The sequence below is a fragment of the Gossypium hirsutum genome, chromosome A06 (assembly GCF_007990345.1).
Source record: "Gossypium hirsutum isolate 1008001.06 chromosome A06, Gossypium_hirsutum_v2.1, whole genome shotgun sequence".
Taxonomy (NCBI): Eukaryota; Viridiplantae; Streptophyta; class Magnoliopsida; order Malvales; family Malvaceae; genus Gossypium; species Gossypium hirsutum.
Window position 1 is genome coordinate 98,625,429 of NC_053429.1, and position 13,494 is coordinate 98,638,922.

The following is a 13,494-nucleotide window of genomic DNA, read 5'->3' on the forward strand; positions in this document are numbered from 1 at the left end:
CACATGGTGCTCAAACCATTTTTCAAATTCAAAACTCGGCTAGTACACAAATATACACTAGCAATCAAACACTAACATTTGCACTTCACCTTACTACCATTTATCTCTTCTATTTACTACCATGGCCGAATGCTATAACCCAAGCCTCACATATTGTTTCCCCAAGGCCCTTCAATGACCACATCCGGCACCCCTTAGGAACAACCCAATTTCAACCTTCAAGAAGGAAGAAAAATATATGTACTAAGAGCTTCAAACTACTTGGCCGAATATCAAACCTCCAATCAATCAAAATTTAATCCATGAAATGAATAGAACTTGAACTAACCACCTTCTTTATACATAAATTTCTAAGAATTTCAAGATACTTACCTCTTCCTAATCCTCATCCAAACCGAACATGAAGCAAGAGAACTCCTTTCTTCTTCCTTTGATTTTTCGGTCAAGAAGAACAAAGAGGATGAAGCCTTTTTCTTTTTTTTTCTAGGTACGGCAAAAGGAGGGGGAGCAAGGATGAAACAACTTTGGTTTCTCCTCCCATTCCCCTCATATTTTATTGTTCTACCCACAACATGTTATCACAAATTCTTTATAATATGTTTTACCCATCATATTTTGTCTATCCTCAATGTCATGGTCGACCATTACTTCTTAAGTGGGGGAATTGACATGCAAGTCCACCTTTTTGATTTCATGCACTAATTGATCCTTATAGATTAACCTATCACATTTCAAAAGTGTCACACATAAGTCCTATTAACTAAATTCACATGCAATTAACTAAATCGAAGCTTAAAACTTTCACACATTCATATTCACATATTTTAGACAATAATTATCATATTCAAATAATTTAGTGACTCGGTTTAGTGGTCCTGAAACTGCTTTCCGACTAGGGTCACTTTAGGGCTGTCACAGCAGGGGACACAGGGCCTAACCACATGCCCATGTTACCAGGCCACAGTCTAGACACACGCTCGTGTGTCTGCCCCAAAATGAAGCCATTTCTAGCTTCATTTCTCATCCAATACCAACCAACCTAGGCATTCAAAATAGACAATTTCATCATTCATCATAGCATACCATTACATGCATATGTGTTTGTAAACTTACCTTGGATTAACTTAGGCATTAACATCATTGGTTCACATATACTCAACTTAACACATGTATATATATATCATAATAACCTAAGTTACTAAACATCATTTTCAAGCCACTATTGAGCAAGTTATTCTACACATGCGATTATAACAAAATGATTTTTACTAAGTATACCCAAGATGTCTAGTTGATAGTGTGACAATGCTCCAATGATCTTCCAACCTTCACGAGCTTTCGAGCACTGTAAAACAGGGAAAAATAAAAGGAGTAAGCATTACATGCTTAGTAAGTTCGTATAATGGAAGCTAAACTTACCAATCCTGTTTACTAAATCTAAGCATACAAAGCTATGTTTCCATCCATTTGGCTAAATTTCCTATTCACATACATTCAATCAAAAATGTTAGTTATCAAAATCTTCATATCAATCAAGTAACATAGATGAGCTTATCAAGCAATATTCTTTCAAGTCATTATCATTTCATCTCAGGATTTTCATGCCATGTCAAGGGTTTTATATCTGTTGAATCATTGAATTTCGATGGACGCTCAAGTAGTACACTCGAAGAGTACGATTCAATAATCTATCAATTTCTTATTCAAGGGTACCCATTAGGGCACTTAACCAAGAAACACTCTCTCGAGCCACATATCGTATAACAGGATTACCAGTCCAAGCTAAATCCTTTATATAACATAAGCTTAGAGAAGCTATATTAGGATTACCAATACAGGCTAAACCCTAATCATAACGTATGCTCGAAAGGTATTATATCGGGATTACCTGTCTGGGTTAAATCCTTTCTATAACAAGGTCAATGGAATTACTCGTTAGAGCTAAATCCCATCTGCAACAAATGCAAGACCTTATTAGTTTCGGGAAAGCGCATATAATCATCAGAATTTAGTATTCAATCAGGACTTAACCCTTTATCACCATTTCAAGCATGTATCAAATTCTCCATCATAGTATACAAGTAAAACACATCAATATAAATCACATTACATACAAACACAACATTCAATTAACATAATTACATGCTTGATTAAGTTACACGAACTTACGTCGACACTTGTTCGTGTTAGAAATCTACTAATCCGAAACCTTTTCTTTTCCTCGATCTAACCTCAAATTAGTGTTGCCCAAATCTATATAAATTAATTTAACCATCAATTGCACACAATTCATATTTAAATGGACATAATTTACGTCCTAGACAAAATTACCATTTTGCCTGTAACTTTTCCATAAATTCTGATTTTGTCCCTAGGCCTGAAAAATGAAACTTGTGCAAATTACTCCCTACTCCAAGCCTAACCAAAGTCCCATTACAAATTTTGCAGCACATGCATTCATAAAATTTTAGAATTTTCATCAAATTTTACAACTTTTCATTTTAGTCCCTAAATCATGTTTTCATCAAAAATCACTTTGTAAAAGTTGTTTATCTATCAATAATCTTTCATTTTCTACCATAAATTTCTAATTTCCAGCATATACATCCATGACCCATTTTTCATACCTTGATAACTTTTCAAATTAATCCCTCAAATAGAAAGATTAAGCTATCTTGGCTTAAAAAATACCAAAATTAATAAAAACGGGACAGGGAAACTTACCCAATAAGGCCTTGAAAGTTTTTTTTCTCTCACCTAGGGTTTCCATGTGTTTTTAGGTTGAAGATGATGAAAATAAGATAATATATTTTCTTTTCATCTTTTAATTAATTAAGTATTTTGCTATTTCCAATTTAGTCATTGCCCTTTTTCTATATTTTCATGGATGAGTCACCAAGAAAAATCTACATACTTTTTTTAATGGTCTAATTATTATAAGGACCTCTAGGTTTTGAATTTCATAGCTATTTGATCCTTATAGCTACCAGAATTTAACTTTGGCATTTTATGCGATTTTGTCCTTCTCGTAATTAAACACTTAATCGATAAAATTTTTGTATCAACATTTTCACACGACATGTCTATTATAATACAGTCTATATAAAGAAATAAAAATAAACCTTATTTTTGGGTCGGATTTGTGGTCCCAAAACCACTGATCCGATTTCACTAAAAAATGGGTTGTTACAACTCTCCTCCCTTTAGGAATTTTTGTCCTTGAAAATCTTACCAGTAAAAAGATTCGGGTATAGCTTCCTCATAGTATCCTCCGACTCCCATGTAGCCTCTTCTATACCGTGTCATTGCCAAAGAACTTTTACTAAAACTACCTTTTTCTTTCTTAACTCTTTTGTTTCCCAACCTAAGATTTTGATTCGTTCTTCACTATATGTCATATCAGGCTGAATCTCTACCTTTGTCGAGGAGGTAACATGTGAAGGATCGGATCGATACTGCCATAGCATAAACACATAAAAAATATTATGAATCTGATCAAGCTCTGGTTGTAACACCCCACACCCGAGCCCTACGCCGGAACAGGATACGAGGCGTCACCTCACTTAACACATGCATTCTAACTTCTTCGAGTCATCAAGACTTGACCAAATTTAAAACTTTTCCTTTTTAATCTATAAGCTCTTAATATGGGCCTATGAGACCCAAATCACGCTTTGGACATATCCTGGGATTAATCCAAACATCTTTGAAAACTATTGAAAATACCATTTAAAACAGGGCACATGTGTAACACCCCACGCCCGAAACCGTCACTGGAGTCAAGGTTGAGGTGTTACTAAACTTATCTTACCTTTTAAACAACTCTAAACCACTTATTTTAATTTTCAGAATAAACTATTTTTCTGCGTCATGGTTGGTTAAAAATTCATTTCTCGAGTTTCCAAACTTGAAGTTAATATCCGTAAATTTTTCCTAAAACTAGACTCATATATCTATCTAATAATTCTTTTCTAGAATTTTTTACTTAGCCAATTAGTACAGTTTATTAGTTAAAGTTACCCCTGTTTCAGAATTCGACTGCACTAGCCTCTACTTATTACGAACCACTTTTCTCTCTGTACAAAAATCATATGACTATACTATTTGTTTATATTAAAACTAGATTCAATAAGGATTCTAACCATATAAATTACACCACCTAATTATCTTTGTAAAATTTATGGTGAATTTCTAAATTTGGAATAGGGGATCCAGAAATCGCTCTGGCCCTATTTTACCAAAACTCAGATACCCTATAAAATACAAAACCTTTACCTGTTTTGCTTATTCCATATGAAAATAGACACAACGAGATTTAATTTCATATATTATTCACCATCAACCCATGTCTTTACAATTTCTTGTGATTTTTCAAAATCCAGTTATTTCTGATACTTGAATCTATTTTTAAGTTACTTTCACATTTTTCTTAGTTTTCATGTGATAGTTACTACTTAATCATACATACTATTAAACATGTATATCATCAGCCACTCTATTAGCTAATCACTTGCAAGTATTTACACATCATTCATTGATCATATCATATCAAAAGAAACCAAGTTCCTATACATGCCATACACAAAACGAAATGTCTAACTATACCAATGTGATTTCTTCGATAGTGTGATCGGGTCTCCGACGTTTCCTTCGATCCCCGAGTGGCTTGATAAAATCTATAAGAAAAATAAAATAAAGAGAGTAAGCACTAGTCTTAGTAAGCTTACAAGCAAATAAATTCCAACATTCAACATAATGAATAATTATACATAGTGTCACCTAGCCTCATAAACTTTCTTTACTTCTCATTTTCTACCTTCTTCTTTACTCACTTACCTTCTTTCTTACCTGACCTTTCACTATTCATAAATATAATCTACCTTCCCTTTTTCTAATAATTCACTGTAATTTAACGTGTACAATGACGCGTTGAACCACTCAGAATACTAAGGATACTAGGGTCGTTCCTGTCTATCAATATCCTACCAATGCCATGTCTTCGACATGGACTTACATGAATTATTCCTGTCTCCAATGCCATATATATAATATGGGCTTACATGGCTCATTCCTGCCTCCAAAGCCATATAACTGATATGGACTTACATGGCTCATTTCTATCCTGTCCTGTCCTGTCAACCCCAATATCCTAACATTCCTAAGGTTCAAACGGGGCTTCCTAATGCTTTTTCTCTGTCACTTCGCCTTTAATTCGACTTTAAATATTCAAAGAAAATATGTATATAAATGCTGGAAATTGACAATAGTAATATGAAATAAAAGAATATTGCATTTATTTACTGTAAACTTACCTCGATACAAAATGTGACTAAACTTTACAATTTAGTCCTTTACTTTTTCTTTTCCCCGATCTACTTCCGAATTTCGCTCTTCTTGATCTATAATAGCAAATTTAACTTATTTAATATTCACATTTATCAAAACAGTCCTTGACCCAAACTTTGGCAAAATTACATATTTGCCCCTAAACTTTCACATATTTGCACTTTTTCCCAAGGCTCGTAATTTAAACTTCATCCTATTTTCTTATGTTTTATGACATGCTGATCATTTTTCCCTTCTATGACAACATCAAATTCACACTCTAACATGTACTTATGACTATTAGGTATTTTTACCGATTAAGCCCTTTTACTCGTTTTCACTTAAAACCGAGTAGCACAAGTTGTCTAACATAATGTAAAACCTCATATTCTATCATAAAACATCAAAATAAACACTTTTCACCTATGGGTATTTTTCCAAATATGAACCCTAACTTAAATTATTGCTAGCATAAGCTTTATCGAGCTACCGGGACTCCGAAAACGTAAAGAACATTAAAAACGGGGCTTGGAATCACTTACTATGGAGCTTGAAAGCTTGAAACAAACCCTAGCTATGGAGACCCCTTGAAATTTCGTGCTAATGAAGAAGATGATGAATTTTGTGTTATTTTTCCCTTTTTATTTCATTTAATATCCAAATGACCAAAATGCCCTTCCTTATTAAACTTTCAAAAATTCCATCCATGTCCTATTTTGTCCATGAACTTAGAAATTGGTCAAATTTTTTTTTAAACCCTCCTAATTAATATTCCAAAGAAATTTCATACTAAAAACTTCTAGAATGCAAGTTTTGCAAATTATTCGATTTAGTCCCTAATCTCAACTTAAGCACTTTATGCATAGAATTTCATCACGAAATTTTCACACAATCATGCAATCATATCATGAACCTCAAAATAATAATAAAATAAATTTTTCTACCTCAAATTTATGGTTTCGCAACCACTATTCCGTTTAGGCCCTATTTCGGGATGTTACATTTCTCCCCCCTTTAGGGATTTTCGTCCCCGAAAATCTTACCTGTGAAGAGATTTGGGTACTGTTTTCACATAGCCTCTTCGGGTTCCCATGTAGGCTTATCTACCCCATGTCTATTCCATAGTACTTTCACAAGTGCAATACTTTTGTTCTTTAATTGCTTTATCTACTAATACATGCTTGCCTAATGCATTCGATACTTTAATCACAAATTCTATAGATTTTATAGGCATACTTGTACTAGACATCAATTTCTTGCAAACATATGAATGAGTTGAACCCGGATCAATCAAAGCAATGACATTAATATCATATAGAGAAAATATACCCATAATCACATCGGGGAAGGATGCCTCTTCACGTGCACGAATAGCATAAGTCCTTGCAGGGGCTCTAATATCTAGTCTCACAGCCGAATCTCTTGAGGTACCTTTGTTACTTGCTCCTACTCCCGGTTGCCTTGGTGACCTGCCTCTAGTAGAAGCATTTCTGGATCTAGCACTCTGTGTTATCTCTCGATTAGCCACCTCTGGACATTCTCGTACAAAATGATCTAGAGCACCGCATTTATAACAAACATTTTCGCCTGCCCGACAAGGACCATAATGAAGTCCACGACACCGTGAACACCCTGATCTACCCTATCCAACATTACCTACACTCGCAGTCGAGGTGTTCTGAGCCTTCGAATCCTTAAATCTGATGCCTCTATTCTGACTAGAATACCCGGCTGAGAAACTAGATCTGGTAGAAAACTCCTTTGGTCTTTTGGATGTAGCCTGGAATGACCTGCTCATCTGTCTCTTCTTTGTATCTTGTGTCTCTGTCTCAACTTTGCCTTTTGTTTTTAACAGCTCCTCTACCTTACAGGCTCTCTCAACTAAAATAATGAACTCTTTTATTTCTAGGACACCCACTGATAGTTGGATATTATCATTTAACCCATCCTCAAACCTTTTACACATAATAGCCTCTGTGGACACAAATTCTCGAGCATATTTACTAAGCCTAACAAATTCACGCTCATAATTGGTCACTGTCATATTACCTTGTTTCAATTCCAGGAATTCCTTTCTCTTCTGGTCAATAAACCTCTAACTGATGTACTTTTTACGAAATTCCTCCTAAAAGAAATCCCAAGTGACCTTCTCCTTTGGTACAACTGATACAAGTGTCTTCCACCAGTAGTAGGCTGAGTCTCTAAGAAGTGATACTACACATTTCATACATTCCTCGGGTGTACAAGATAATTCGTCAAAGACTCTGATAGTATTTTCTAACCAAAATTCTACTCTTTCTGCATCATCATCTTTTGTTGCTCGGAACTCTTCTGCCCCTTGTTTCCTGATTCGATCAACTGGTGGCTTTTCTCTTATCATTGTACCTGTGACTGGGGGAGCTTGAGCTACATGGGTAGCCTGAGAAACATGAGGGAGTGGAAGTCTAACTGTCGGATTCGTACGAACGAACTCGGCAAACAAATCATTCAAAGCTTGGAAGAGAGCTTCTCGAGTCACTCATCCCTAATTAACTGTTACTGGCCTATTCTCAGATGGCGCTGCCCCTTCCGCGGGAGTAGGCGCATTACTTTCTACATCATCATCACTAGCTCGCTCGGGATCCATTACTATAAAACAAAATATCTAAAAATCATCAGGAGTCGTCACACTATCAAAATACAGGTATGACATGTATAGCTAGACTTTTACTCACACAAACTGTTTCGAGAACTGACTAAACCTACTCTGATACCAATAAATGTAACACCCCCACGCCCGAAACAATTACCGGAGTCAAGGTTGAGGTCTTACTAAACTTATCTTACCTTTTAAACAACTCTAAACCACTTATTTTAATTTTTAGAATAAACTATTTTTCTGCGTCATGGTTGTTTAAAAATTCATTTCTCGAGTTTCAAAACTCAAAATTAAGATCCGTAAATTTTTCCTGAAACTAGACTCATATATCTATCTACAAATTTTTTTCTACAATTTTTTACTTATCCAATTAGTATAGTTTATTAGTTAAAGTTACCCCTATTTCAGAATTTGACTACACTAGCCTCTACTTACTACGAACCACTTTTCTCTCTGTACAAAAATTATATGACTATACTGTTTGTTTCTATTAAAACTAGATTCAATAAGGACTCTAACCATATAAAGTACACCACCTAATTATGTTTTTAAAATTTATGGTGAATTTCTAAAATTGGAACAGGGGATCCAGAAATCGCTCTGGCCCTATTTCACCAAAACTCAGATACCCTATAAAATACAAAACCTTTACCTATTTTGCTTATTCCATATGAAAATAGACACAACGAGCTTTAATTTAATATATTATTCACCACCAGCCCATGTGTCTACAATATCTTGTGATTTTTCAAAATCCCGTTATTTCTGATACTTGAATCTATTTTTAAGTTACTTTCACATTTTTCTTAGTTTTCATGTGATAGTTACTACTTAATCATACATACTATTAAACATGTATATCATCAGCCACTCTATTAGCTAATCACTTGCAAGTATTTACACATCATTCATTGATCATATCATATAAAAAAAACCAATTTCCTATGCATGCCATACACAAAACGAAACGTCTAACTATACCAATGTGATTTCTTCGATAGTGTGATCGGGTCTCCGACGTTTCCTTTGATCCTCGAGTGGCTTGATAAAAACTATAAGAAAAAGAAAATACAGAGAGTAAGCACTAGGCTTAGTAAGCTTACAGGAAAATAAATTACAACATTCAACATAATGAATAATTATACATAATGTCACCTAACCTCATAAACTTTCTTTACTTCTCATTTTCTACCTTCTTCTTTACTCACTTACCTTCTTTCTTACCTGACCTTTCACTATTCATAAATATAATCTACCTTCCCTTTTTCTGATAATTCACTGTAATTTAACGTGTACAATGACGCGTTGAACCACTCAGAATACTAAGGATACTAGGGTCGTTCCTGTCAATCAATATCCTACCAATGCCATGTGTTCGACATGGACTTACATGAATTATTCCTGTCTCCAATGCCATATATATATAATATGGGCTTACATGGCTCATTCCTGTCTCCAAAGCCATATAACTGATATGGACTTACATGGCTCATTTCTGTCCTGTCCTGTCCTGTCAACCCCAATATCCTAACATTTCTAAAGTTCAAACGGGGCTTCCTAATGCTTTTTCTCTGTCACTTCTCCATTAATTCAACTTTAAATATTCAAAGAAAATAAGTATATAAATGCTGGAAATTGACAATAATAATGTAAAATAAAATAATATTGCATTTATTTACTGTAAACTTACCTCGATACAAAATGTGACTAAACTTTACAATTTAGTCCTTTACTTTTTCTTTTCCCGATCTACTCCCGAATTTCTCTCTTCTTGATCTATAATAGCAAATTTAACTAATTTAATATTCACATTTATCAAAACAGTCCTTGACACAAACTTTGGAAAAATTACATTTTTGCCCCTAAACTTTCACATATTTTCACTTTTTCCCCAAGGCTCGTAATTTAAAATTCATCCTATTTTCCTATGTTTTATGACACGCTGATCATTTTTCCCTTCTATGAAAACATCAAATTCACACTCTAACATGTACTTATGACTATTAGGTATTTTTACCGATTAAGCCCTTTTATTCATTTTCACTTAAAACCGAGTAGCACAAGTTGTCTAACATAATTTAAAACCTCATATTATAAACATCAAAATAAACACTTTTCACATATGGGTACTTTTCCAAATATGAACCCTAACTTAAATTATTGCTAACATAAGCTTTATCGAGCTATCGGGACTCCGAAAACGTAAAGAACATTAAAAACGAGGCTTAGAATCACTTACTATGGAGCTTGAAAGCTTGAAACAAACCCTAGCTATGGATAACCCTTGAAATTTCGTGCTAATGAAGAAGATGATGAATTTTGTGTTATGTTTCCCTTTTTATTTCATTTAATATTCAAATGACCAAAATGCCCTTCGTTATTAAACTTTCAAAAATTCCATCCATGTCCTATTTTGTCCATGAACTTAGAAATTGCTCAAATTGTTATTTAAACCCTCCTAATTAATATTCCAAAGCAATTTCATACTAAAAACTTCTAGAATGCAAGTTTTGCAAATTATTCGATTTAGTCCCTAATCTCAACTTAAGCACTTTATGCATAGAATTTCATCATGAAATTTTCACACAATCATGCAATCATATCATGAACCTCAAAATAATAATAAAATAAAATTTTCTACCTCAGATTTTTGGTTTCACAACCACTGTTCTGTTTAGGCCCTATTTCGGGATGTTACAACATGCTCGTGTGGAAGGGCAACACGCCCATGTGGCCACTATGACATGGCCGTGCTAATGGCTCGTGTGGCACACACGGCCTAAGCACCTAGGGACACGCCCGTGTCCTATGTCTGTGTAGATTTATTTTTCAATTCGAACCTACAGGGGTTTTCACATTGCCTGGCACATGCCCGTGTCCCTCACACGGCCATGACACGCCCGTGTCCTAGCCCGTGTCTAAAAACCTTAACATTTTATTTCTGACGTCAGCATCCAATTTAGGGCTCATGGCCAAGGCACATGCCCGTGGCCAGAGGCATTGTCCTCCACACGGCTGAGACACACGACCGTGTCTCTACCCATGTGTTTACTACCATGCATACTGACTTGAAATTTTTACGTTCAGGGGACACACGGTCGGACAACACGCCCATGGTGCTAGTTGTGTGTCACACATGGCCTAGACACACGCCTGTCTGTCTACCCGTGTGGACAATATAAGGCTATCTACCAAGCCCTTTGCCACCCTGAAACACAAATTTAATACCAACCAACATACCAAGTCTAACTTAATATGATTTTTCAACCAAACAACCATATCTAAGGCCTATGTACATTTCCTATATTCAACCATGCCAACAACTTCACATTCATGAATGACTATTTTTGCATTCATATAATGATTTTCAATATTATCCTTTCTCCATGGCCTTATACAAAACAAATCAAGTATTAGATTAAGCCAACACATTTGGCCAATTAACAATGATACAAAACTCAAAAGCCAAGATCCTATACATGCCATAATCAAAATAAAAGATCTAACTATACCAAGTGCTTCGATTGACAGTGTGATTGATGCCTCCGACGTCTGTTGATCCATAAGCTAATTAGGCAGCACTATAAGAAAATGGAAAGAAACGGGGTAAGCATAAAGCTTAGTAAGTTGCATGAAAATAAACAACAACTACTTATCATAAGGCAGTATGCTCATAACCTTTCATATCTCATTCATGAACACCATAAGTTGATGTAAATACAACTTACTCATCACCATCCAATACAACTTGTATTGTATACATTGAACCCATATCTTATACATTTCAATTAGGTACTTGTACCACTCATCACATGATCATAACTTTTCTCATTTCGATATAAATCATTTGGAATACTACCGATTACTCAATAGCCCTAACATGGGTTAAGATGTCGACGCCATGTCCCAGATAGGTCTTACACTAGCTTGTCTATCCCGAGGCTGATGCATGTCCCAAACATGTCTTACAATAGCTCTCGTCTCAATGCCGATGCATGTCCTAGACATGTAAAAACTCACTTAATGGTACGTTTGGTTCACTGTAATAGAATAGAGTTATAATTGAATAGAGATGTAATGGAATAGAGCTGTAATCAGTAATTCAATTGTTTGGTTGAATGGAATGGAATAGAACTGTAATAGTATTCTTGTGTTTGGTTGAATGGAATGATGTTGTAATAGAATAAGAAAAAAAACTAAAATGACCAGAATACCCTTAGCAGAATTTTTTTATGTAGATGATTATTGTATTATTATTAAATTTTAATAAGATTATTATTAAAAAAATTAATAAAAATAATAAATAATTTAATCATATTTTAACATAATTATTACTAAATATAATTTAATAAAATAATATATATTCTAATAAAATTCTTAATATAATTATTATTATATGAATTAAAAAAACATAATATATAATACTATAAAAATAATATATAATCTACTTTATTATTTTTAAACTACACTACATAATGTGCTAAAATATCATTAGTGAAACATATAATTTGATTATTCTATAATAAAAAATAAAATATAAGAAGTTAAAAATAACTTGAGAATTATATTTCACATCCAAACATAATATTCATATGTTCTTGGGAATGTTCCTCGAATAATTTTCAAGATTGGAATAATACAATATTTTTTCTCTAGAAATCGTTAATGAGATAATAAAATATTTTTTCTCTAGAAATCATTCTCTATAAGATTGGAATACTACAATATTTTTTTCTCTAGAAATCGCCATTGTAGAAGGACATGATTGAATGTGCAGAGGTGTTGCAATCCATCCCTAGGTTAAAGTAATGCGTTAATGAGATAACTTGATATCCTTAAATATTCTATTCAGTTTCCCATAGTTCTCATATTTAATTCAGCCACTAAAAAAAAGGGGAAGAAAAGAGAAATTGTACATGAATAAGACAACAAATAGGTGTATGGTAGGAGCTGGTATTTTCATTGAAAAGATTACGAAATAACATCATCAGTTTGCCCCAAAATGTGATTCTACCCAGATCCACCCCCCATCACTCTGATCAATAGAACATTTTAATAGCATCCAAACGATGAATAAAAAAAGGGCTGCCAAGACAAAAAAAAAAGGCATTGTAATAAGCAACCAAAACAACTATTGAAAATGCTCCCTATCATTGGTAACACGAGCACTAACAAGGAAAAATCAACCGACTTAAATAAGATGAAGCAAATTGGCATTGATGAGATATTACTTCTCATGTACCAATATTGGGAGCTGGAGTTGATATAGGAGCACCATGTGAATATCTCCATTGGTCACATGCTGAGCATTTATCCAGTTTCACACTGTTTTCCAAGGTGCAAAACTTGCAGGACCAAAATTTTGTACTTGGTGCCAATGTCTCTGGGCCTTTCCATGCAACAAAGCTTGCATATTGGGGCTAATGGCTGCAATGTTTTCACATCAATGATATGCAAAGTAAGTTTCCAATAGTGAGCATTAAATTTCCAATAGTGGGCATTACATATATATATATATCTCCAGTTCAGGA